Below are 27,286 nucleotides of genomic sequence, written 5' to 3'. Positions count from 1 at the left end.
CATGAGAAACAACAGTCATCCCCATGAGACTTCAGACACTGATAGAAGTTTCATCATCAGATGAAAGTGAAGATGAAATGAGCCATTGAGGGGGTGGAAATGTCAAGGTCCCACAAAGGCTCAGGGCAGAGCAGAGCAAAGGACAAAGGCATCAGCTGACATGGAAAAATAAAAAGTCACTTGCAGCATATGGGCACTTCGCTGCTGTCTGTAATTAATGCTGACAAAACAGCAGGAGCCAAAGTCTCCGTGGGGAGACTGGGTCAGGCTGGGACGAGATCTCTACCTGCAAACCGCAGCTGAGCTGGTGGCCACCTGGGAGCCTGCTGGTAATGAGCCTTCCCCAGGGAACAAAAGCAAGGGGCTCCCAGGGCTGGTGGACTCTGGGGCTGCTGACTCACCTGCCCTCTTCCCAGGAGGGAGGCCCCCCCTCCCCATCTCTAGCTAGACTCTCTTACCCCGCCTTTTGCTCCAGGCCAAACCTTCACCGAGACAGGGATAGTTCGCCCCATCATCTGTCCAAACAGACTTCCTGGATTTCTGCGGCCCTGTGACCTAGGCAAAGACCCTGAGAAGCCTAGTCTCGTGCCCCTTCCCAGCTGATCAGCACCCCCTGCCTCTCCACCCCATGCACCTGCACCCCAGTCACGGCAATCTGCCGACTGATGAGGGAATGTGGGGGCTCCACTAATGCTACTTAAATCCTTTGTCAGATGGCTTGCAGATCTCCAGTACTGTTCAAATGCTCAAGTCATTCTGCCAGGTCTTCCTGCTACCCAACCCACACTCATACCTGGGCAGTCCCCGGATGGACACAGGGTAGAACTTTGACTCAAAAGCAACTCACCCAAAAGGGTGCTGGACCAATCAGTACTTTCAAAGTTGCAACGGTGACCAAAGACTACAGTCAGCTCACGGGGAATCGTAGGGCTAGAAGAAGTGAATGCCATGCACAAGACCAAGTGATGGGGCCGTGGGGCCCTGCAGAAGGAGAGGAAGCTGGCCCACAAAGAGAGGGCAGAGGCCCAGAGAGAGGCAGACAGGAAACTGTGCAGGTCCAGAGAGAGCAGACGCTTGGTGACGTTCAAGAGACTGCAAAGCTCATCTATACTTCCTACTTTTTCTTCCTATAAGCATCCCCCCGAATCCCCTCCATAAAGAGCTAGGTTTAGATAGGCTCTGGGGTCCCAGCTGACTCCGGCTCACTGAAGTCTTTCAGGGCCATGACTGAGAGCAGAGGGGCACTCCCAGCATCACCCAGTGCATGGCTTTGTAGTCGGGCTTTGGCCATCCATTGTGGCTACTCAAAGCCTTTTTTTTCCCCAGCTTCCTTCCCAAGTTTACGACTAGGTTTCTGATAGATGAGGCAACTAGATGGACCAGTCTTAGACTGCAAGTACAACTTGTTCTTAGCAGAAACATGAGAAATAAACAATTACAACAGTAATAACAAGAGCTTTTTCTATTTGAAGGCTTTTCTATTAAGTGGCTCATACTAACTCTTATCACCCTACCAGTGTGATCCATTCAGCTGGCCACAGAGTCCCCATGTCCCTCGAGCCACCTGTATACGCCTGTGCTTCCTCACAGTGTTAATACATTGAATTCATGCCCCACTGTAATCTGTGTGTCTTCCGCTCCCTGCTCCCTGCTCAAATCCCACATGAATCACTGGCTTAATATCTGGATTTGGTTTCACTGCTTTTGTCCCTCGGCCTAACCAGCCAAAGTTTGCCTCCAAAACTTCCTCGTGCTAGAGGCCTCTACTCTGCTCTATCGCTCCCTGCCCTCACTCCTGCCTGCACTGTTCCCCGACCTTACAGCCCCTGGCACCTCCTCAGCCAAGGCCCTCGGTCAGCCCGGAAGCCTCAGAAGATGATTCTAAGGAAGAAAGCAGAGAAATGAGACGCTGCTTTGGCCTCACTGACTCCCTCATGCTGCACGCAGGTGTTTCCTTTCAGACGTACAACGTGTGGGCGCTGACCACAGACCATAAACCAGGATTTAGAGAGCCCACCAAGAACCAAAGAAGTTCATAAAATGAGCCAAGAACATACACCTTAAGAATTTCATGGCCCAGCATCCTCCAGGCAAGGATCGTTACTAATGGGCTTGGTTCTGAGTCAGAGAATGGGTCAGCCTATCCCAGGGGTAGGCTGGGCCCAAGTCCCTGGCTTAAATGCATGATCATCATAAGGCACACAGGAGCCCTGGAGTAAAAGATAACCCTGTGAACCCTCCATCCATTATTCCACATTATCTGGAAAGCGAGCGACCGAGCGACCGTTCCAATTGTTTGGATATAGAAGCTAAATTAGCTAAGAGCTTTGATTGATCCACACACATAAAACTTTCCAGGATCTGGGTCTCGACCCATTTGCTGAGCTCTGCGGTCAGATCAGAAGACACAGCACCCAAAACGCAAGAAGAATTTCTGCTAAAATCAAAAGACTTCCTGGTGTATTTCTGCCTTCTCCTTCCCTCCCGAGCTCTTGTTTCTTCTGGATGGTTCATCTGTGGGGCCCGGACCTGACATTACAGGGCTCCTGTACTAGACCAAGGGTTAACCACAATAGTCCTCTATTTTTTTTTTTTTTACTTAAATGTTTTTAGCAACTACTACGTGCCAAGCACTTAATATACTAATTTATTCATTTATTCCTCGCACAACCCTATGAGGCAAGGAGTGTTTTCTCCATTTTATTTTTTTTTAATGTTCTTATTTATTTTGGAGAGAGAGAAGGAGAGAGAGAGACAGAGGGTGAGTGGGGGAGGGGCAGAGAGAGAGGGAGACAGAGAAACCGAAGCAGGCTCCAGGCTACGAGCTGTCAGCACAGAGCCCGACTCGGGGGCTTGAACTCGTGAGCCACGAGATCATGACCTGAACTGAAGTCGGATGCTCAACCGACGGAGTGCCCCAGATGCCCGTTTTTTCCATTTTGAGAGGAGGAAAAGGGCTGAAGGAACTAGGCCGGGCCCAAAGCTGGTAAGTGACCAAGACAGAATTCCACACGCCGGCCTGCCTCCCCAAGCTCTCTCATCAAAAGCTGAAATTAAACATGAGTTGAGCACTGAATACACGGGTTCTGACAAGAAAAGAAAATGCGTAAAGAATTCCTTTTCAAAGAATCAGAAAAAGGAAGGTCCTCTGCCACTGCCACGTGCAAAACACCCATTCATTCTTGTTGTTAACACGTCGACAGCAAACAATCCTTCAGTTCTGACTGTGCCTATTTGAGCTGCCGGTGTGGATATACATGGAGAGGCTTGAGCCTATTTTAGTGTCAGAGCGATACCCATACATGATTTCAGGCCCTCCCCCAGCCCCCCAGCCCCGTAATCTTTGCCACCCAAACGCTATGACTTTCAGCTCTTTTACCTAATTCTAGAGTGAGCTCAGTATATATCTAAATAGCATGCTTATATGGCATTTTCTGTCAATGCTAGATATTATTCATTACTTCCGACTACAAAAAATGAGAATTTAGCTCACTTTTATCCCATGTACCTCGTCTACTTCTTCTAATACAGTTATACCATTTTTTATTAAGTCAACACTAGAAGATATATTATCATGACCAGATAAATGACTGTTCACAGCCAGGCTCTGTGGTGTGTTATGATTCATTTCTTTCGTGTACATTCCTCAGCTGTCATTTCTGGAGGCCATTATTGTCTGTTTATTTGTTTAATCTTCTGTGTACCTATCACTAATTCAATCCTCAACTTTCCAACTTCTTTGTTTTTTTTTCTTGATGCTCTCCGTTCTGGAATCTTCTGTCCTCCTACTCCAACTTGAACCGGTTGCTCTCTGAGCTTAAAGGAAGACTCCATTTCTCCTGTCTTAAATACCCCCTAATCTTGAAGGAACACATCTAGAGGAGCTTCCTCAGAAAGGATGTATGGGAGGTAAAAGAATTGAGTTTTCTCACATCTGAAATGCCATTATTCCTCCCTCACGTTTGATTAATAATTTGCCTGACTATAAATGCTCAGTAGGATATAAATCCCTCTCAGAACCTTAAAGGTACAGCTCCATTCATTGCCTTCCAGCTTCTAGTGTTGCCGTAGAATCTATTTCTTATATGTATTCTTATTCTTATTTTTATTCTATTTCTTATTCTTATTTGTAAGATTTCTATTCTTATATGTAATTACTTTGGGATTTTTTTTTTTTGCTTGTGTCTTCAAGCTTTGCTTCTGGTTTATGTGGGTTTTTTTTTTCCACAATGACGTGCTTTGATGCATGTCTTTTTTCATTCACAGCACTAGGCTCTCAAGCGAGTTTTTTCATCTAGAAGCCTATGTTCCTCAGTTCTCAGAGTTTTCCTTGTATTATTTCTTCGATAACTCTTTCTCTCTGTTGTCTCTATTCTTCTTTTGTATGTCCTCCTATTCAGATGTTGAACTTCTCCGAATGATCCTTTATTTTTCATTCCATAGCCCTTTTTAATTTTTTTTTTTGGTTTCTAGCCTTTCTCCAAGATCTCTTCAACTTTGTATTCCAAATAGTCTACTGACTCATTGATTTCTGTCATACTTTTAATTTCCAAGAGTTCTTTGTTAGTCTCTGAATATTCCTTTTGTTGCACACCCATCTTTATGTTATCACTGTGCTATCTTCACGGACACCAGTACTTAACGGTTTTGGTAAAATCTGCTTCTCTCCCTGCTCTGTCTCTATGTCTTGCGAGTTTCTTTTTATGTGGTCGTTGTTCGTCTCTTTTGGTTTCTGTGATTTAGGTTTTGAGCTTTTCTCAACGTCTGGTGATCCTCAGTGGTCTTTTTAAATTTACAAGTGAGACACTAAAGGGACCGGAAGCTCCACTTACATAGACAGAACTCTTACCACCGGAGGGCTGAGAGTAAGAATGCTAAATATCAATATCTATAGGCCTTTTCTCTTGGGCTGTTAAGTTTACGCAGAGAGGTCTCGTGACCAAGGAAAAGGAGGTCTACTCCTAGCTTGCCAGCACTGTGAGAACCAGCAACAACAAAAATGTTGGGGAGGGGTGGTCTCACTCTTCAGTAGGTAGACTTTTATTCATTCCCTCTGTTTCAGGAAGGCATCTCATGCATGCCCAACTCGGCTTGGCCTGCTGTGCCTGATCTTAATTAGGTCTTAAAACTGAGCTTGTTCTTGGAAAGATCCTTAAAAGAAATTTTAGTTACCAGGGAAAGAAAGAAAAAAACAACAACAAACTTGTTTTCCACAGAGTTTCCAAGGCCAGACATTTAGGAAAGCATTAACTACGGTTCACAATCACTTATCAGGAATCTTTGGAGGCCAGATAAGTGTTGGAATTCGGAATGCTTCATATTTTGGAAAAGTGCTGCGTTCCCTAAACTATATACTGCGTAACACCCACAGCAAGGGCAGGGCAGCTCCTCATAATAATGCGGATTCATGTTTCTGCAGCAAAACAAATGGATGCTTATTCTAAGTAGGTTAAATAAAGATTTATAAATAGCTGCACATTAGTCCAGACAGGTTTCACCACCAAATGGGTTAAAAATAAAACTTGGTTTTCCCAGACGTTTGGATTTGGAAATCGCAGATAAGAGACTGTATGTGCATTTCCTATGCACCTCCCACACCTCCAGTCACACATAGGGTATTTTCACAGGGATTTTGTCAGGCTGTGGGGCTGCCCTCTTGCAATGAGATATGAAAAAAATGAGGCAAGGTGGAATGTGAGGTGGGGGGAGGCCAGGTTCAACAGGGAGAGCATCTAAGGGCACAGTCACTTAGAAAGCATGAGTCCCAGTTCTGTGCTAGCAAGCTCTGTTACTTTAAAAATGTTACTTAACCGCTCTGAGCCTCAATTTCCTCATCTCTAAATTGTGGGTTATTCCAACTAATTTTGAAGTGGTGTTGTGAAGATGAAGTTAAATTCACCTAACACCTATGTATTGTGCCCATTATTCCTGAGGCATTGCTCTGGGTTCTAGAAAAATAATTATGAACAAAAGAGACAAAGTCCCTGCCCTCGTAGAAACAACTTCTTAGTGAGAAGAGACACGGTAAACAAATCATATGGCCATATGTGCCACTACAGAACAGCAAGGCAGGATAAAGGGGAGGGAACCAGGGGGGGAGGAGAGAGGAGGCTGGTACCAGATTAATTTATATACGGTGGTCAGAGTGGCCTTTCAAATAAGGTGACATCTAATTAGAAACCTGAAGGAAAAGAAGGGGAACTCAATGACAGTGTATGAAGGAAGGGTGTTCCAACTGAGCAGAAGAGCAGTGCAAAGGCTCTGAGGAAAAAAAGGGGCTTTCTGTTTAAGGGACATGAAGTAAGACAGAATGGAGGGGCAGAAAATTATAGGAGCTGAAGTCTGTGAGGACCTGAGGACCAGATCATGCAGAACCCTGTTGACCCTTCTAAGAACTCTGGCTCTGAGTGAAACGAGAAGCCCTTGTTGGTTTCTGAGCAGAAAATGACATGATGCCTTTTAACATCATCACTCTAGTTGATGTTTGGAGGAGACCACAGAAGCAAAAATGGAAGAAAGAGGCCCAGTTGGGAAGCTCTTTGAATAATTAGAGATTGATGGGGCGCCTGGGTGGCTCAGTCGGTGGAGCGTCCGACTTCGGCTCAGGTCATGATCTCACAGTTTGTGGGTTCAAGCCCCGCGTCGGGCTCTGTGCTGACTGCTTGCTCAGAGCCTGGAGCCTGCTTCAGATTCTGTGTCTCCTTCTCTCTCTGTCCCTCCCCCACTCACACTTTGTCTCACTGTTTCTCAAAAATAAATAAAATGTAAACAAAAAAAAATTTTTTTTTAAATTAGAGATTGATCGGTCTTGGACCAGGGTGAATTTAGTGGCTCAAGCAAGGAGTTGGTTTCTTGATTTACTTTGCAAGGGCAGCTGACGTGGTTTGCTGATAGCCTGGATCCAGCATGAGAAAATCAGAATCAAGAGTGACTCCACAGTTTGAAACCCTAGCAACTGGAAGATGAAGCTGTCACCCCCTGAAGTGGGGATGGCTGCGTTGGAGGGAAAAGTTCAGTCTTGAACTTGTCATCATTGAGATGTCTATTAGACATCCCAGGAAATGTGGTGAATAGGTGACTGAAGACAGGAGTACAGTGTTTGGGGGTCAAGGTCTGAGATGGAGCTACAAAGAGGGTCGCTGACATATGGATGGTAGGAGAGCACCAGGGAGTAAGGAGACAGAGAAGAAGTCAAGTCCAAGGGCTGCTCCCTGACACGCTCCAAAGCGAACAAGTGAAGATGAGCCAACAAAAGAGACTGAGCAGAAGCCAGTGACAGAAGAGGAGAACCAAAGGGTGTGGTGTTCCAGAAGCCCAGAGAAAGTACTTTTTTAAGGGAAATGGAATAACCAACTGTACCAAATGCTGCTGATAAATCAAGGTAAGGGCTGAGACTTGACCACTGGAATGGACAATGTGGAGGTCACCGGTGAACCTGACAGGTGTGGTTTTTGTGGAGTGATGGAGGCAAAACATGGATTTGACTGGGCTTAAATCATGAGAGCAGAGGAACTACAGGGAGCAAGCGCAGATGATTCCTTCAAGGAACAAAAAACGAGACAGCAACGGGAGGAGTAGATGAGGTTAAGGGAAGAAGCACGTGCGCAATATGCACGTGAGTGGGTTTCAGTGGGAGGAACAACAGCCAGGGATAGACAGATGGGGTGGGCAGATGGGAATGGTCCAGCAGAAAGAGAGAAAAACATTGGGAAGAGAAGGGAATATTGCTGGAGTCATGTCCTTAATTAAGTAAAGGGAACAGGATGCAGCACACAAGTGGAGGGGTTGGTCTTATGTAGGAGCAGAAACAAGTCATTCTCCAAGGTAACGGGCAGAAAGAAGAATTTGGTGGTGGGAAGGTGTGAAAGTTCTCTGATTGCCATTAGTTTCTCAGGTAAGTGGAAACCGAGGTTCTGACTAAGAGTAAGGATGGGAGAAGAGGTGTTAAAGGTTTGAAGACAGAGAAAAAGCTGTGAACAGTCACCTAGAGAATCGCAGTGGTTCTCAGCCAAGGCTGCCCATTGGAATCAACAACAGAGCTTTTAAAAAAAAATTTTAATGTTTATTTATTTCTGAGACAGAGCACGAGTGGGGAAGGGGCAGAGAAAGAGAGGGAGACACAGAATCTGAAACAGATTCCAGGCTCTGAGCTGTCAGCCCAGAGCCCGACACAGGGCTCGAACTCACAAACTGTGAGATCATGACCTGAGCCGAAGTCGGTCGCTCCACCGACTGAGCCATCCAGGGACCCCAACCACAGAGCTTTTAAAAAGGATACTGATGCCCAGGTCATCTCCATAAAGACTTGGATTTCATTCTTTCTGGGTGGAATTACCCAGGAAAATAAAAGCAATACCTTTTATGATCTCCCCCAGGTAATGCTAATGGAAGCCAGAGTTGAGAATCACTCGACGAAGGGAACGGAGAAAGATGACCTGACAACGCCCAAGTCCACTGAAGGATCATGGTCACGAATGAGAGAGGGACCAGTCAGGACAGTGGTCTGCTTCTCCAGTGTCATATTCAGCTGGGGGGGGGGGGAGGGGGCGCAGGCATGCTGGGGAGAATGAGCTGGAGTTAACGAGGGTTCCATGTGATACCTGTTAAGTATTGCATACCTGTAAAAGTACACGTGGGAAGAGTCCAGTGAATGAAAGCTGCTGTGTTTATTTTATCACCAGCTAGGTGGCATATACTATCCTTGTAGCAAATATAATTTTCCTTTTATGTCATCCTATGATTCACCCAATTTGTATGTGTCATAGCGTTTTCAAGTCATTTGCAAAAAAACTAAAATCACAAATGTGTATCCTTAAATACTAAGGAGGTGTCCTGTGGTTCTTTTTTTGTCACATTTAGCACTACACATGGGATCACTGGAATTCACAGGTCACCTCTCCCACCCAACCTCCCTGGGTTCCGATTTGATAACAACAGTTCTCTGCCAAAGTTTTGTGAAGCCCCCTCCAGCCCACACCCCCTCGGAGCCTGCATGTTAGGGGTTCCATATTTGCAATTCCCGTCTGGTGATCCGTCCTTCTCCCTCTGGGAAGGTCCCCCCTTGATCCTGGCCCTGAGTCTGGAGAGATCTCTGTAGCGATAAGAGCCATCTCAACACTCCCTCCCTGAGCCAAGCCTGGCTAGGTCCCCGTCCATGTCCACCAACTGCTGGAGAAAGACTGCAGACTTCATCCTGAGCCTCAACTGTGTGCACTTGAATGCCAGCGGAAGGCAGAAGCCCTGTGAGCTCCCCTGCTCATCCCCCAGTGTCCCTTACTATCAGCTCCTGACCTCCCTTATCAATGGATACCATGCCAATTCTTGGTTGTGAACTTCCTTCTACTCCACCCTAAGTGCCCAGGCAAACCGCTCCCCGGGGGTCTCACCTCTTCTTCTCTGACCCCGCCCCTCCCTGTCTCTTGCTCCCGTTCATCTGTGCCCTGAATCCACATGCCTGCCTCTTCTCCTAGACAGAAGCTCCTCCAGGGAGACGCTGGAACACACGTAGCCTCATATCCACAGTGCCTAGCAGAGTGTCAGGCCGTCGGGTGGCCAATAACTGAAAATAACTATCACATTAAATAGCTACCAATTTTTTTTTTATCACTAATCGTGAGCCAGCGCTAGGTTAAGCACTACACAGGACTCGCACCCATGCTACGAGGTAGCACTGATTAATACCCACTGCAGATAAGGGGCACCTGGGTGGCTCAGCCGGTTGAGCACCTGGCTTTGGCTCAGGTCATGATCTTGTGGTTTGTGAGTTCAAGCCCTGCGTCGGGCTCTGTGCTGACAGTTCAGAGCCTGGAACCCGTTTTGAATTGTGTCTCTCTTCTCCTCCCCCGCTCGTGCGTGCTCTCTCTCTCTGTCTCTCTCTCTCTCTCTCAAAAATAAGTAAACATTAAAAAAAAATTTTTTTTAAATACCCACTGCAGATGAGAAACTGAGGGTCAGAGGGGCACCTGGGTGGCTCAGTCGGTTAAACAGGTCATGATCTCGAGGTCTGTGAGTTCGAGCCCCACATCGGATTCCGTGCTGACAGCTCGGAGCCTGGAGCCTGCTTCGGATTCTGTGTCTCCCTCTCTCTCTGCCCCTCTCCTGCTTGCACTGTCTCTCTCTCTCACTCTCTCTCTCAAAACAAAAAAAAATTTTTTTAATTTAAAAACAAAACAAAACAAAACTGAGGGTCAGAGAAGTTGAGTTCTCAAGTTTGCGCAACGAAGACGTGGCACATCTGGAATTAAACCCGTGTCCATCTGCCTGCAAAACATGCGGGTTTTTTTTCTCCCCGCAGTATGATAAGGGCTTTCTGAGAAAGGTGACACTGCAGATGGTAGTGGGGAAGCCAGTGAGTTGCCTTCCAGCACGCCCCCATCCCCCACCCCGGGGCGTTACCTGGACTGTCTGGGAGACAAGGGTAGGACTTTCCCAAGTGCAGAAGCATGTCCCTGGGAGGTGCCTTTCATCTGTCTCCTGCCTACCTGATCTTTCCTCTCCTCTTGATTTATAAGCCAGAATAAAATGTTCATTGTCTAGAGCAAAAAAGGAACCGCCACAAGCCCTCTGGCAGGAAGCATCTTCTGGGGATTTATTCCCAACGCTGTCATTAACCACCCCCAGCTCAGGCCCGGGGCCAGCATCCTCCCATTGACAAAGGCTGTGTGGACAGTCTGTTTGGATAAATGGAGGTCCGGCCCAGCTGCTTTTGTCAGAGCTCCCTCACTGCCTGCTCTCCCTCTCACCTGGGACAAACTCCTGGGACCCTGGTTCTCCGAGAGATAAGAGAAGAGCGAGGTCCTAAACCTGACTCCCCTCCCCACCGCCAGGGCTCGGCTCCCACAGGTCAGCCCAGAGAACATTCCCTGTTTCATCTTGCGGCTTGTGTCTCACGTCTAAGGCCAGAAGTGAGGGGGAAAGGACCGTCCAGTGGAGCAGGAGGGTCCACCAGAGCCCGGAGTGCTCCCCACCCTGGGCTCCTGAATCTCCCACTGTGCTCCACACTGTGACCTGACCTAGGGGCCACCTGCTCACGCTCACTGGTGGCTGAGCGCATCTGTATCCTGGTCTCGGAGGGCAGACGGTGAGCGTGGGGAGGGGCTGGGTGCTGGGCTGGGCCCGGGGCTGTGCCACGAAGCCAGTCAGCCTGCTGCCATCCAGGGGTCCACTGTCTAACCCAGCTAACTCCACAGAACACAGGACAGCATACGAGATGAAATGTGGGTGCCAGCAGTCTGAGGGGCCCATCCTGAGCTAATGCTGAGCTCAAAGGCCTGTCTCGGCTCAGCAGAGAGACCAGCAGGAAAAGGAAGGAACTGGTTTCTTCAACAGTAAGAAGCTTAGCTCTCTCTAAAACCACCCATCACCCCCACACACAACACACAAGACGGGGCTTTCAGATGCCCGGTGAGTGGCAAGCCAGGCCCCACCCCAGACCCCGGAACAACCGCAACACTTCCTGGGGCAGATGTAAGTCACCTCAGGCCACCCTAGGTCGGTGCTCAGGCACTTCCTCCTGGGTAGTGTGACAGACCAATTTCCCCAAGGCCTTGTCCTCATCAGCACTCCCGAAAAGAAAAGACTGCTCCCTCCAGAGGCCCCTGATGTCTCTGTCCCTCCGGTCCATTTTCCAGACCACAAGCCTCTACCAGACGGACATGGCAGCGGCCTGCTCGCCTGGCCACTCCAACACTCCTTCCGGTAGCCTGGCGCGCCTGGAACACCCTCCTGGGCCCTGTGTAACTCACCAAGCTGTTCGCAGCTGTCCCGACTCCACTCTGGCCCAGACTTTGCCAGCAAGCAGGAAGGCAGGCAGGAGCCTCCCCTCACCCGGCAGTGGGAGAGACCCAGACAGAGGACCGGCCTGCCCCCCTCTCCACTACCTCCCATCAGAGTCCCCAGCCGGTAGTCTGAGTCAGGAGAGCACAGCTTCTCGCCTGTTGACCAAGTTGTTGCAAGTCTGCAGGGAGGCACGGCCATGACTGGGGGAGTTTTTATGAACACCTGTGGGTGCCCTAACAGACGTCTGTACGTTCTCACAGGGGCAAGGGGTGTGCCAGCAGTAACAAACCCTTCTGTGTGGCTCTTTCACACTTTGTCGTCTTTTCACATCTATGATCTAATCTGAACATAAAGACCAATCTGGGGACAGGCAGCCCCACAATTTTATTACCCCCTTTTATGGATTAGGTAGCCTGAGGCTACACAGCTGCCAGATGGCAGAGTCTGGACCACAGTTTAGGCTTTTATCGTTACCTGTTTTACCTGTGAGATAGATTTGTATTTCATAAGTCTAGATGTATGCAAATACATGAAGTATAGTCACCTGGCGAGTCTTGACCTATCAAAATATTGTTCCCATTTGCTTGTCTTTTTCTAATTTATGTCTCACAACGGTGGCCACTCGGGTCTTCTGTGCACTACAAATCCCAGCACAGTGGAAAAATCGTGGGCTCTGGAGCCCAGGCAGCACGGGGGTGGTCCAAGCCACCGTCTCGCTCTGTGCAACTTTCGGCCAATAAATCTCTCAACCTCAGTTTCCTCATCCATACGGTAGGGGTAATTGTAACCATCCTATAGGGTTGCTGGGAAACCGGGAGATGCTGTGTGTCGCACATGGCACGCCGTGCACGCTTCATGAACAGCGGCTACTCTTCCGTCCATCCTTTGTTCCCCAACCACCACAAATGCCTCACAGCTACCCAGACATGGCCTGCCTTCACTCCTCCAAGCCTGTGCCCCCGCCCCTGCTAGGCATGCCCTTCGCCCATCCTTGACCCATCAGAACGCTTGTCATTCTTCCACCGTCCAGTTCAAACTCCGTCTCCTTCGTGAAACCTTCCCCTTCGTCCTCTGGGCCCCACCGCCCCGTGGGCCATCCGGTTTACAGTGTCTCATTCTGCTCAGAGTTCAGCATTCATGCAACTGACTCACCAGCTTCCCCATGAAAAGACAATGTCTGATTCACCTATTGTGTCTCCCACCTGCTCTCCACACCCTGAGCATCAGCATCTAACAATACCTTTTTGAGGGGTACCTGGGTGGCTTAGTTGGTTAGACATCTGACTCTCGATTTCGGCTCAGGTCATGATCTCATGGTTCATGACATAAAGCCCTGCACCTGGCTCTGCACTGACAAAAATAAATAAATAAACTTAAGGGGCGCCTGGGTGGCTCAACTGGTTGAGTGTCCGACTTTGGCTCAGGTCATGATCTGACAGCTGACAGCTCAGAGCCTGAAGCCTGCTTCGGATTCTGTGTCTCCCTCTCTCTCTGTCCCTACCCGCTCTCACTCTGTCTCTCTCTCTCTCTTAAAAATAAACATTAAAGGGGTGCCTGGGTGGCTTGGTCGGTTGAGTGTCTGACTTCGGCTCAGGTCATGATCTCACGGTCCGTGGGTTCGAGCCCCGCGTCAGGCTCTGTGCTGACAGCTCAGAGCCTGGAGCCTGTTTCCGATTCTGTGTCTCCCTCTCTCTCTGCCCCTCCCCTGTTCATGCTCTGTTTCTCTCTGTCTCAAAAATAAACGTTAAAAAAAAAATTTTTTTAAATAAATAAACATTAAAAAAAATTTTTAAGAAACTTAAAAAAAATACCTTTTAATAGCCTAACACAAAATTATAAAGAGCTAAAAGTCACCCAAGATCTCTCCATCCAGAAAAAAAAAAAAAAAAAGATTAATATCATTCTTCACCTGTCTCTACCTTTACATGTAGATGGACGTGTGGAGGATGAAAGAAGGCATGAAACAAGGATGGGTGGAACTACTTAATAAAGTAGCTGTTTTTTATTTTTAAATTTTCTTTTCTTTCCATTCCACGGAAAAGTAAAATTTCCTAAATGCCAGACTTTTAATAAATGTTTCTCCCCCCCAAATAGATATTATTTCCCCCAAAGATTCCTCCAAGTTTGGGGCGCCTGGGTGGCTCTGTCGGTTGCGTGTCTGACCCCTGATTTCAGCTCAGGTCACGATCTCAGGGTCAGGGGTTGGAGTGCTCTGTCCGGCTCTGTGCTGACAGCAAGAAGCCTGCTTGGGATTCTCTCTCCATCACCCTCGCAAAGTGGCCTCCCTCACTCGCTTGCTGTCCCTTCTCTCTCTCTCTCTCTCAGAATAAATAAATAAACAAACAAAAAAAAGATCCCTCCAAGTTTAAGAAAACAATGAGTTGACTGGTTAGAGCCATGACTTTTTTTATTATTATTATTATTTTAGAGAGAGAGAGAGAGAGAGCGGGGAGGGGCAGAGAGGGAGAGAGGTGGGGGCGGGAGAATTGCAACCTTCTCAGCCTGGAGCCTGACAAGGGGCTCAATCCCACAACCCTGGGATCATGACCTGAGCCAAAATCAAGAGTCAGCCGCTCAACTGGCTAAGCCATCCAGGCATCCCACCCATGACTTTTTCTCTTTAGACAGTATGAGAGCGGGAAAGCTAGCACATACACTTTCCTCTTCACTTACATTCTTGTTACTTCTCACATTCTTGCTTAGCTTCTATTTGAGTAGGTTAAGAGTTCACCAAATGACCCTTAACCATGCCTACCTAAGCCCACTTTTGATTCATCCTTCTCATGATCAGGTAGGTTTTCCCGAGAAGGCCCTATTCCCTTTGTTCTAGCATGCATGAAAATGGCTACCTGCCTTATCCTTGTAGAGTGATATACGTCAGTGCAAAAGTCTTCAGTCATGCTGCCTTTCCCTCAGAACCCTGTAAATATTTCTTCTTCTCCATGTTCTCTTCTTCCGCTGCTGATCGAGCCTGAGGCCAACAGGACTTTTGCTCTGTGTCATAGGCGAATTGCTCCCAATATCCATTTTCCTCCTCTTCCTGAGTTTTTGGGTTTTTTCTTTTTTTTTTTTTTAAGTAGGCTCTATGTCCAACATGGGGCTTGAACACAGCCCTGAGATCAAGAGTCACATGCTCTACTGACTGAGCCAGCCAAGCACCCCCCCGACCTGGGTTTTAAGAGGGTGCCCAGCTCCCCCACTGGAGATGTTCTTCCAGCCTCCTTTGCAGCCAGGCATGTCCACGTTTTGGTCAATGGAACGTGAACAGAAGTGACGTGTATCTCTCAGATGCCTCAGTCACCATTCTGAGGGATCGCCTCTGTGTGACCTTTAGAGCTCTGACTTTTGTCTGATTAATTTCCTTATCGTTTTTCTCGGCATGTACTGTGATCCTCCTTCAGCCTTCCCTCTCTAACAATTCAGTTTTCCATGTATACTACTTTGTTCCTTTATTAACTTTCCCACAATGATGTCTGCATCCTCGTGTTTCCTTAGCTCTGGAACAGCCCCCTTTTAATTCATTCTTGTCTCTGAGCTCTCCGTTGATTACTTTTCAATGAACTTTATTTGAATGCTTGAATGGATACTGCCTTCAACCCAAGAGCCAAGCCCAAGCCAGAAACTAATTAGCTTGGGAGATGGGAAGAATAGGACAAAGGTGTCCCTTTTTTCATGGGGAGAGACAGAATAATCTTAGAGGTCATCTATGAGTCATCCACCTTCCTGATCATACTCATTCTTAAAGGAACAGCTCAAGACTCACCTGTTCCAGATTCTTCCAGCCCAGATTGATTTTGCTCCCTCTCCAGTACCCAAGGGTTTCTCCAGACTAAACATTCACAGGTAATGCTTAGGCTGCTAAGTGAACCTGGAACTTGTGAGAAAGGGCATGAAGGTTCTTCACCTCCCTTGCCACAAAGTTCGGCACATAAAGGTTTCCTTTGAAGATTTCTGGACTACTGAGTCTCTGAATGAAAAGAAGGGCAAAAACCAGAACAACCCTTAGAAGAGGCCTTCAACACAGACCTACATGATGCAGGTAGAAGGAAGAAGATTCAACAGGGTATTACCCTTGAAAGATCAATGGAGAAGGAACAAGCCCCTTAGCCAGCAAGCCAGGCCTTCCCAACCTGCCCCTGCAGGCACCGTTGTGGGAGCTGATTAGGCCTACATTCAAGTACAAAAGCACCTTAAGTCACTCTCTGGCTGACTGTGAGCAAGTCACCCAACCTTCTTCAGCCTCTGTTTCCTCACCTACTAAACAGAGATAACAGAATATGCCACAGAGGGAAGTTGTGAAAATTATAGACAATGCATGCGACGGTTCCAGCCTCATCCCCACTCCTGCCTTGTCGTGCTCCCCTGCAGGAACACCAATCTCCTAGTGGCTCTCCCGTACATGCAAACGGGCCATTCTTCACCCCACACCTTTCCTCCTGCAGCCCCTTCTCCTGCAAATACCTTTTCCCTGGAGGGCTAACTGCCCTCTAAAACCCAGCTTAGGCATCACCTGCTCCAGAAAGCTTTCCCAAACTCGCTACACCTTCTTCCCGGCTTCATAAGGTTTATCACACAAGATCGTAATTAACATCTAAGTGTCTACCTCCAACTAAGAACAAAACTATGGGAGTATCTGGGTGTCTAGTCTAAAATGCACACTGTGCATCGGCTATAACGGGCATTCGATGTTTGTTGAATGAATGAACAAAGCAAGGACTCTGAAAAGAAGAGGGTGACACAAGAAGTCTGTCTGCCACTAACTCCCAAGGCCTTGCTAGTTACACTGAATATGTGTATATATTACCTACAACATGTGTAAATATTCCCAATGCCTAGCGCAATGACTAGCACATAATAGGTCCTCAATAAATACTTGATGAATCAATTAACGTTGAATAAACTTTACAAGAGAAGAAACTGTTTAAGAGCCTAAAACCACAGGTGCAAGATAAGCCCATAACAATGCCTATATTGAGTTCTATTTACAAGCCAAAGGCATTTAAGGTAGCCAAGCAGCGGTACCTACTAATCTGTGGCCATACTCACCACTGGTATGTGTGTTCCTAGTCATAACCAGATAATGAGTCAGGTGGATATCCTAGCGTTAAAGGGCAAGCAAAAAAACAAAAACCAGGGGCGCCTGGGTGGCTCAGTCGGTTAAGCATCCGACTTCGGCTCAGGTCATGATCTCGCGGTCCGTGAGTTCGAGCCCCGCGTGGGGCTCTGTCCTGGCAGCTCAGAGCCTGGAGCCTGTTTCGGATTCTGTATCTCCCTCTCTCTCTGCCCCTCCCCCGTTCATGCTCTGTCTCTCTCTGTCTCAAAGATAAATAAACGTTAAAAAAAAAAAATTAAAAAACAAAAACCAAAAAACCCAAACCAGGCTTGATGCAAACAACTCGTAACCAAAACGAATGACAGCAAATGCTATCCACACATGAATGTCCCATGAATTCTTCCTTTCATATGTTCTCAGGGGAATGACAGAAAATTTCCATCAGCCCCTGTACGGAGAAATTGAGCCAAGGCCCCTGTGAAACTAAGGACAAAGCCCTTCTCAGACTCAAAGGACTTGGAATGATTAGCAGTGGATAAACCTGTAACATAACATAGAGAAAGAGCTTTGCCCCCAGGCCAGCTTCAGTAGTCAGCAGCAGTGAATCTTCGGGGGAGTCTCTACCCCTCTCTGAAGCTCAGTTTTCTCATCTGCAAAACGGAGCTAATGACTCCAAGACACAGTGTCGCTATGAGGACTGAATGAGAGAACATACATAGTGCTTCATCAGGGCCAACATACATAGTGCTTCATCAGGGCCAGGGGCACAGCAAAAGCCCAGAACCTGGTAAGCTTGCCATGCTGCCCTCACCAAGACGCAACTAACCCTTAGGTCCAAGAGGCTCCTCTTAAACCACAGAAAAGAAAGGCACAAGCATTAAATATGGTGGGTGCTATCGGAGGACATTCAAGAGGTTGCAAAGGGTACAGTGTTGCTAAAATTAAAGTTGACTGACATCTCAGCACTGGGCTAGGGAAACCAGGAGATGGATGCAAATTTAGAAAGACCGTAATCAAAAAAAAATTTAGAATCATCCTCCTGGGACACGTAGTTCTTTTCTGGTTGCCAGATTTCCTGGTCATCTAAAGTGTATGTGATATATTTATTACTATGGAAATAATTTATGAATAAAAAGTCAAGTAGAGCTGAAGCCAAGGACAGAACAGGAGGAAGGTTGCCAAGATCCAGGGGAAACAATGTTTCAGCCTCCTTTGAAGGCTTCCATTTTATTCCACCTTTACAAAGCTCCAGTTACGCCCTCCATAACCTGTCCTGACCCTGCAGTCCTAGTTTGCCTCTTTCTACTTCTGGTCCCACAGGCTCTTGTCCCATAGGCTCCCAAGGCCGGAAGGGGCCTTAGCAGGCACTTCGGTCAACCACTCCACAACCAAACTGCAAAGTTCACACGCAACGTCGGCTTGAATACTCCCCCCAGGGAGTTCGCGGCCCCGTGACACAGTTTGTTCCACAGTCGGGAAGTTCTGCTGAATAAGTTCTTCCTTATCTCCCATCCTCCTGTGCTTTTCTTCCAACCTGTGCTGGTTCTCCCCTCCACAGCAGCCACTCAGTGCTCCTCCCATCCTTCTTCCACATGAAGCAGGTGCCACTTATGATCCCCTGCAGGCTGGAAAGTCCAATGCCCACACTTATCCCACCTCCAACACGGTGTCCTAAACTTCTGTCTTCCAAGGAGCCCATCTCTGGATTCGCTTCCTTTTCCCATGATCTGTATCAGAGCCAGGGAAACAAAACACTCCAGATGGGTCTGATCAACCAGACAGAGCAGAGTGGCACGGGTGCACTCCCTCCTCCAAGCCTGAGATCAAATACTCCTCTTCTTCCCTCTCTCCCTTCCGTCCCTGTTCCAGGCCTCCCACTGGGTCCCCTCAGGTCCTGGGAACAGAAACAAACCTGACGGTGCCAGGGAACGTGCGAGGAGGAGGAGAAGAAGGTGATGACGCAGCTCAGTGCCTTGCACTTGCAGCCAAGGGCACCCAAGCCGGCAGGCTATCTCCAAAAATAACCCTGTCCAAACAGTCAGCCTCTTAGTAATTCCCCAGGAGCCCTTCGTTCCAGCTTTCCAGGGTGTGGTCCTCAGCGTCCCTGTGCCTGGTCCCTCGCCACCCTTTCCAGAGCCTAATGGACTGGCTCCAGTTAACCACTGACATTTACAGCCATTGTTCCTTATGTCCAAGGTCTAAATATACTTAGAAATATATTTTTATGGAAAATTTTTACAGTTAAGCAAACATCATAATATAGACTGTAATGCAACTACAAAAAAAGCATCTGCATGCACGGAGAGGGAAAGATCTCTAACACATATAGTCAGGTGGAAAAGGCAGTCTTGTAAAGTGGCAGTTGTTATGGGATCCATTTACTGAGTTCTAAAAATGTATCTGTGAAGGGGCACCTGGGTGGCTCAGTCGGTTAAGTGTCCGACTTCAGCTTAGGTCATGACCTCACAATCTGTGGTTCAAGCCCCACATCAGGCTCTGAGCTGACAGCTCGGAGCCTGGAGTCTGCTTCGGATTCTGTGTCTCTCTCTCTCTCTCTCTGCTCCTCCCCTGCTCATGCTGTCTCTCAAAAATAAATGAACTTAAAAAAAAATTTTTTTAACATATCTGTGTAGAACCATGAATACACAAGTCAATGTATACAAAAGGGGCAGAAAGACCCACAAAAGTGCAAACAGTAGTCACTTTGGAGAGAAGTGGGATTGGGGAAAATGGCAAAAGGTGAGGGGGTTAATTTTTTACTCTGAATATCATAAAGGGAAACAGATTTCACTTACTACTTGTATGAAGAAGCCACCTGGCCTTAGGTGTACCTTTCCCCCTTTGTCATCGATCATCTCAGAGCTGGAAGGGGCCCGGGGGACTAAGACACAGGTCCTTGAGGTAGGGTACCCATGGTGGCATGCCTTTTGCCTAAGGTCACACAGCCAGCTAGCAAAAGCCAGAGACCACAAGTCATAGTACAGGCCCTGACATCGTGGAACCCCCAGAGGATTAAAAAGAAGGCTTTGACTTAATTACTAAATCAAATCAACTTTATTCTTTGAGTCAGAAATACCTACTTTGGTGAACAGCCAGATGGAAGAGACCAAGGTCATCAAACCTGGAGGGAAAGGGGTCTCAGGCAGGACCTAACACTCAGGCATGGCTGGCAGGCCCTACCTTCTCTGGGCTTCCTGGCCCTCATCCATAAATCAGAGGGACGGGCTAAAGGACAAGGACAGATTGGCGGGCACGGAGTGCTGTGGGTGCCAGGTGTTCGTCTGAGCGACCTCCGTATCCTCAGAATGAGACTGGCAGGAGCACTCCCTGAGAGCATCCTGGGCCGAGGGGCCGGCAGTCCGTGACCTTAATTCCATATGGAAGCCCTGCCTCTCAGGAGGGGAAGGCTGGGTTCAAGTCTGACTCAGCTCCCCACCCCCACCCCAGCACCAAGCTGCTTGGGCTGCTGCATGGATTACCTCATTCGATATTCGCCAAACTTTCAAATGCGCTCAAAGAAATTCAGAAGTCACTTGCCAAAAGCATACAACTGGGAAAGGGTGGGGACCTTCTGCAAAATTAGGTCTCCTGACTCTACATTCAGTGCTCCTTCTATCCTGCCAGTTTGGCATGCAGTGGGGCCTCCTCACTTGAGCGATAAAACTTAAGTTCTTGGGTTGGCTCCCCACCAACCCCTGTCTCTCTCTCTCTCTCTCTCTCTCTCTCTCTCTCTCTCTCTCACACACACACACACACACACACACACACACACACATGCACGCACAGTCCCCTAACAGTGACAGCAGAGACAGGCTCCAGGAGCAGCACGACTCAGATATGCATCATGCTGATAAGATGTCTGGGATGTGCTTCAAAGTCATCTGGGGTGGCCTGTGGGGATATACGTCAGCTATGAGTTGTGATAATTGTTAAAGATAAGTGATTGTTTACAGGGGTTCATTACACCATTCTTTCTACTTTTGTACATTTGAAATTGCCCAAGATCAGACTTTTTTTATACTGCATCACGCAAGTGATCAATTTGTCACCTGGTAGGTGGTTCCATTGTGATCAACTTGCTGCTTCCCTCGGCACACAAAGCCACACGATGGCCTGCTGTCATGTTAAGAAAAAATATCAGGGCCAAAGTTTCTGCAGGGTGTGAAAATCCCAATTATAGCAATAATAGCCATCGCTTACTGAGTGCTTCCTGTTTACCTGTCACTGCAGTGGACCGTTTAGCTATGATTTCATTTAATCCTCACAGTGGCCCGGTAAAGTTGGAGCTGTTAAGCCCATTTTATAGAGAAGGAAATTGAAGTTCAGAGAGCTTAACTAGCTTGTCCAGGTCTCCACCTGTGATGAATGATGAGCAAGAATTCAAATCCTTCATCATAAGAAAAAAAAAAGTCTGTAACTACACGTGGTGATGGATTTTAACTAGATCTATCGTGGTGATCATTTCACAGTACATACAAATATCAAATCACTAAGTTCTACACCTAAAACTAACGCAATGTTGCATGTCAATTATACCTCAGTAAAAAAAAAAAAATCAAATACTGAATTACATGTGCTTTTAACTCCTACTGCTCCCACAATATGTAATACTTTGGTACGTTAGGACTTTCTATGTAATTGGGACTAAATCTATGAAATTTTTCAAATGATCATATCCTTCACAGTGTAACCCAGTCATTTTAACCTTAGGATTCTACACGATGCAAACTATCTTGGAATGTAGACGGGGATTAATTCACAAACACACTATTCACAGTGTCAATTACCATAGGGCAAATGAGAAGCGCCTGGGCTATCCCACAGTGGCCTTCATCCCAGAAGCCTTACTCATGGATGCTCCAGTCTTGGGTGCTTGCCCCTCCTCTGTGGTCCCACAGCACCCTGTACCAGTCTCTTGTTTCCTGGTCCCCTCCACCGGACCATGAGCTTCTTTAAAGCTAAGCTCTTCTCACACATCTTTGGTTTAGAGTGGGCACTCGAATACGTGAGGACTGAATTAGTAAATGACGGTTGAGTTGATGATTTAACATCTACAGAAACTGCTTAAGCTGCTGGAGGACAAAGGATAGTACCAGAACCCAAGGTCACATGCAGTGCCCTTCCCCCTCCACCTTAGACTTTAAACTTTTTCTGAAATAAAAAGTAACAAAAATGACTGGAGTTTGAATGCTTGAGGCAGGGTGGGAGAGGGGGAGGAAGCTGGAGGCGCCTTCCTCTCTAGGCCCTCATTGAAATACCACTGAAGTGACCAGATCCCATGGGCCATGTGACCTTGGAGGTGCTGAGCAGCTGATATGGGTCATGAATGAAAGACGCAGCTTTAATGTGGACTTAAACTATGTCAAGTACATCTGAGAAGGTTAAGCAAGAAAGGCAAGAGATGACTGCACATACAGCATGTTCTCAACCATTTAAAGAAAATACATCCATTTGGAAAAAAAAAAAAAAAAAGACCAGAGGGAAAACTGCCAAATGTTAATAGTGGTTACCTTTGAATAACGTAATCTTTTTCTGTGTCTCTATACTTTTTTATACTTTCCAAATTGTTCCCAGTGGGCATACTTGATTTTTATAATCAGAACAATAAATAAAATTTAAATCACGAAATTGATTCTGAAGGCTAGTAATGATTTCGAAAACCTCTCCAGTATTTTAATGCGGTGAAACTGCATTGCTTACTATGTTACTGTTACAGAAGAGACTATAAAAAGTACATCTACTGGAATCAGAATGCCATCATGTAGTTTCAGTACACACGCACACAAGCAAGAAAATGTATTTGTCCCCAATTCAGTTTTTAGTGAATAAATCACTGATACCAGGTCTGAGCAAATTCTCAGTATTCTAATGTTCCATAAGGTACTGTGAATTTCATTAATGAACTATTCCTGTCATTTTTTAACGTTTATTTATTTTTGAGAAATAGAGACACAGAGCAGGAGCAGGGGAGGGGCAGAGAGAGAGAGAGAGACAGAATCTGAAGCAGGCTCCAGGCTCTGAGCTGTCAGCACAGAGCCCAACACGGGGCTTGAACCACAAACCGCAAGATCATGACCTGAGCCAAAGTTGGATGCTTAACTGACTGAGCCACCCAGGCGCCCCTCCTGTCATTTTTTTAATGCAACCACATCCTCACAACTTTAGAGAGCTACATTCTCTTTGAAGCCTTCCTCTTCCACTCACTCGTTTACCATCATTGGTTTGATTCCCGGAGAAAAAGGGAATACCCCTCTCCATGCCCCCTCCCCAGTCAATATTGAGATAAATTAGATCTACTTTCTGTGGGTTCCTGAGGACAATTTCTTATTGCAGTGATTTTTTAAGTGTATTTATTTATTTTTGAGAGAGAGAGAGAGAGAACAAGAGCATGTGCCTGGGAGCATGACCAGGGCAAGGGGAGAGAGAGAGGGAGAGAGAGAATCCCAAGCAGGCTCAGCACTGTCAGCACACAGAGCACAACACAGGGCTTGATCCCAGGAACCCTGAGATCATGACCTGAGCCGAAATCAAGAGTCGGACGCTTAACCAACTGAGCCACCCAGGTGCCCCTCTGAAGACAGCTTCTGAGGGGAGATCCAAATGTGTTCTGCATCCATTTAAAAAAAAGGGTGGGAGGGCTTCTCTGTAACTCCAGGTCAACACCAAACCCCAGCCCTAGCCTGCCTGTTTGTCAGTAACACAGAATGAATGAATGCCATCACTTTAGACTGCACAGCTTTGTTTTTTATTTGTTTCTTACTAGGTTTAATTACCTTAGAATCACACAAACTTTACAACTCTCCAAAGGCCCCCTTTACAATGTGGCAGGCATTCACCCCTCTTTGTTAACTAGGTAGGGTCTCCTAATTTGAGTAGAGGGCTTACTCTATGGGGTTATTCTCCCACCAACATCCTCTGCCACTTAAAAAGCCGGTGAGCACCGGAGCCTGCCAAGAGGTCTGAGCAGGCATAAGCATGTGTCACATCGCTGGATACCCACAACAACGCCAGGATATACATACCCATCCTTCCCTTCACATTAAACAATCATATTCTCAAGGAACACAGGACACACAGAAGAGCTGACCCAAACTCCTCTGATCCTAAGGCCTAAGCATCTTCCACTCCCCTGGAACAGCCTGTGCAGAGACTGGGCAGGAAGGACTTTCACTGTCCAAGGAAGTGAGGAACTGGAGCCCAGGAGGTTAACAGCTCAGAAAGCTAAGTGGGGTCTCTGTCTTCTGGCTTCTTGCTGCCTTGTGCTTTACGATTAAGTTCAAAGCAGGTCCCCACTGGGGAAGCAAGCAATAGCAGGGGAACATGTAGGAGGCCAGGGCAAGGGTGGAGTGAACCACTTAGTAAACACTACAGAAAAGTGATCCCCAATGATAACTGCAATACTCCTCACCATATCTACCATAGGGATCCATGGCTCTGTACCATAACCAACACCTATTTAATTCCTTAAGGAATTCATTCTCAGACTTAAAGAGTGTCGTTATAACAACCATCATAACTTTGACTTTACTCTGGGGTACCAACAACAACTCATTTGATGCAACGGTTTTCCTTTTACGCACAAAGAGAAATTAAAAGCAGACACCTTGCTGCATGTCCTTAGGCAAGTGACTTCTCCTCTCTGGGCCTCAGTTTTCCCATCTGGAAAATAAAAGGGTCTGGCCGGATGATTCCTAAGGTTCCTTATAAGGCAAGCATCCCGATAAGAAAGCTATACTCAAATGCCCAGTGGAATTACCACAAAAATGAAACACTCTAGAAACCCTAAGAAAAGAAACAAGTGTAGCTAGGAGATAACAGGGACAGGACAAAACAGCACATTAGCTTTGGGGAAACCTGGACTCCAAGTATTTGTTGTTGGGTTTTTAAATTTTTATTTTTTTGGTTTTTTGTTTGTTTTGGTTTTTTGGTTTGGGTTTTTTTTTTTTTTTTTTTTTGCTTTTTTGGGTTTTTTTTGTTTTTTTGTTTTGTTTTTTTTTTTTTTTTGGTTTTCCAACTTTTCCTCTGCCAAATACAAAAATAGGCAGCTACTTCCGTGGAACTCTCAAAAAGAATTTAATTAAATAAAATCAATGAAAACAATGCCTTGTTCTCCCACAAGTGGCTCAGGAGTAGCTTGCTAAGAGACACTTTCTTCCCTGTGGGTCTGATGTCAACAGCCTAATGCTTAGGCCCAAACAAAGGCTTCCTGGCACAGAGATGAGAGGCAAATATCTAAGTCCCCATATCTGGCCCTATTCCAAATTGAGGGGAAAGGGACAGTGAGAAGAGAAAAATACCAAAGTTTATGAAAGGCTAGCAGAAGAGTAAAGAATTACTAAATCTATCTTTTCCCAAATGAATAAGAACTCTTAAAAGAGATAATGGAAGGGTGCAGCTTTCCATCTGAATTACTTTCTTTGTTTAACTCTGTTCTAAGGCCACTGATTTTTAGACTAACCTGGTTGTGCCTTTGGGGGCTGTCAAGGCCAGGGGCAGTGTGGGAATTGGGAGACCCATACTCAAATTCTCTTTCCCATTTCACTGGTTTAAACTCCCGCAAGGCATTTTCCAGGCCAACATTACCCGCTTGTAAAATAAGAGGGTTCCCTAGATCCCCTTTAGATCCTCAGTAACAGTGGCTTGGAGCTGAAGGCCCTCCAGTTCTCCCCAGGGACAGGTTTAACCTCCAGAGGGACTAGCGGCCAGTGAGCTCAGCAAGAGCACTCTAGCAGCGGTGCCTCCATGCCTGCACACCCCAACCCCCACCCCTCACTCCCGCAACCTTAGGGTCTTACTTCTGCACCAGCACCATTCCCTAACAGGCCAATGCACCCACCCACCCACTTCACGGCTGCCGAACAGGTCTGATGAACCAAAACCTGCCAAGGTGAGCAGAGCACATGTAAGCAAAGCAAAAACAAAACAAACAAGAGCCCTCTTATCTGGACCTCGGAATTTCTCTCAAACTGATCTAACTGAAGATAAGAGCGTCCCTACCCAGAACAAGAGGCCTCGGCTGGCCTCGCCAGTAAAAACTAAAAACGCAAAGCGAGTCTCAAGCCAAAGGGGGCCAGTGCCAGACGCAAGGACCTACAAGGCAAAGCTCAAGCAAAGGGCTGAGAAGACCAAGACCGCGCTGGGCGCTGTTTAAATTGGACTATTGTTTCTGCAGGCTGGGGAGGCGCTCGCCATCTCCCAGCAGGGGCAGTCGCCTGAGTGCAGGGACAATGGTGCACTAGGCACGGTCTTTTTTTGGAGAGGGACCCAAGGGCCCTTAATTCAACCCCGGTGCGCTGGAAGTGAGGGGCTGCCCTGGTCACATCCAGTAATGCACCACGGCCGGGGACAGGCTCTCGGCCTGGGGCAAAGCTTTTTGTAGCCGCTTTCGTGTTTTGTTTTCCCCTTTCGGCAGACTGGCAGTTTGGCCTGAGGGCCAAGTGGTACCTTTTCAATGTGTCTGTCGTCCTCCTCTGGCCAGCGGCGCCCCTAGCGCCTCTCCCTCCCCCGCGGCTTGAGACAATGGCCCGGTTCCGCAGGGCTGCCGTTCCGCGGCCAGCCGGGCGCCGGGATCCCCGCGCAGAGCGCACGTGCGTTTGTTATGGTGCCTGAGCCCCCACCCCCGCCGCAGGCCTCAGTTTCCCGGTCCTTAAATCTAGCGGCGAGAATGCGCAGGAACCCGGAGCGCGCGGGGCGTCCCGCACCTGACCCGTGGCGCGGTGCGGGAAGCGGGGCTCCCGGGGGCCGAGCGCACGTGGGTTTGTTGTGGGTCCGCAGACTCGCGGAGCCCCGGGGGAAAGCCAAGGCGGTCCCCGGGCCGGGAGAAAGCCAGAGACACCCCGGCCCCACGGTGGCCAGCCGGCCGGCGAGACTGCCGAGGCGGCGCTGGGCACCGGCTCCGCGCGCCCCGCCGCCCCGCTCCCCTCCCGTGCCCCTTCGCACACGCCTCCGCCCGGGCCCCGGGCCGCGCCGCCGCCCTGCGCACCCCTACTCACTCGCTGCGCGCTCGGCCGCCGGGGCTGCGGCCCCTCCGCCCGCTCCGCGCCCTCGCCGGCCCGCAGCCGCTCCCTTTGTTAGCGCCCGGCAGTGCCCCAGATGTCTTCCCCGGCCCGGCCCGGCCCCGCACTCCCCTCCCCCAGGTGCCGCCCGTCTCCGCGCGCCGCGGCCGCAGGGGAGCCCGGCAGCTGGGAGCCCGGCGCCAGGTCCCGGCAGGAGGGTCTGCTGGGGAGGAGCGGGGGACTGGGGCTGAGGGGTGGAGGGGACGGCGAAGGAGGGAAGAAGAGCGCGGCGGAGGGGCGGGGGAAGCGAAGGTCTCCGTTATGCAAATAGTCGGGCCGACGGGGTGGGTCCCCGGTCGCACGGCGCCCCAGACACCCTGGCCTGGCTCTCCGGGGGTCGCCCGCGGGCGGGCCTCCGGGTTAGGGGTGCCGGGTTAGGGCACCTCGTGATGCGGGGACC

The 27,286-nt window shown here is 48.2% G+C and overlaps 1 protein-coding gene across 5 annotated transcripts in view; it reads right to left on the bottom strand.

Moving 5' to 3' along the window:
• Positions 1-26,899, bottom strand: part of ST6GAL1 (ST6 beta-galactoside alpha-2,6-sialyltransferase 1) — a 120,917-nt gene extending 94,018 nt beyond the window's left edge. For 3 of the 5 annotated variants that reach the window (XM_047099531.1, XM_047099532.1, XM_047099536.1), the window contains exon 1: positions 26,824-26,897. The gene's annotated coding sequence lies outside the window, so the exon portion shown is untranslated. Of the gene's footprint in view, positions 1-26,823 lie in introns of all 5 variants that reach the window. The other 2 variants (XM_047099533.1, XM_047099537.1) reach the window with 2 other exon arrangements.
• Between the last annotated feature and the right edge of the window lie 387 nt (positions 26,900-27,286).

The sequence above is a fragment of the Lynx rufus genome, unplaced genomic scaffold (genome assembly GCF_022079265.1).
Source record: "Lynx rufus isolate CCGP_SWC_20201006 ecotype Redwood Valley unplaced genomic scaffold, mLynRuf1.p SCAF_5, whole genome shotgun sequence".
NCBI lineage: Eukaryota > Metazoa > Chordata > Mammalia > Carnivora > Felidae > Lynx > Lynx rufus.
Note: the sequence above shows the minus strand (reverse complement) of the source record. Positions and strands in the feature narration are given on the sequence as shown.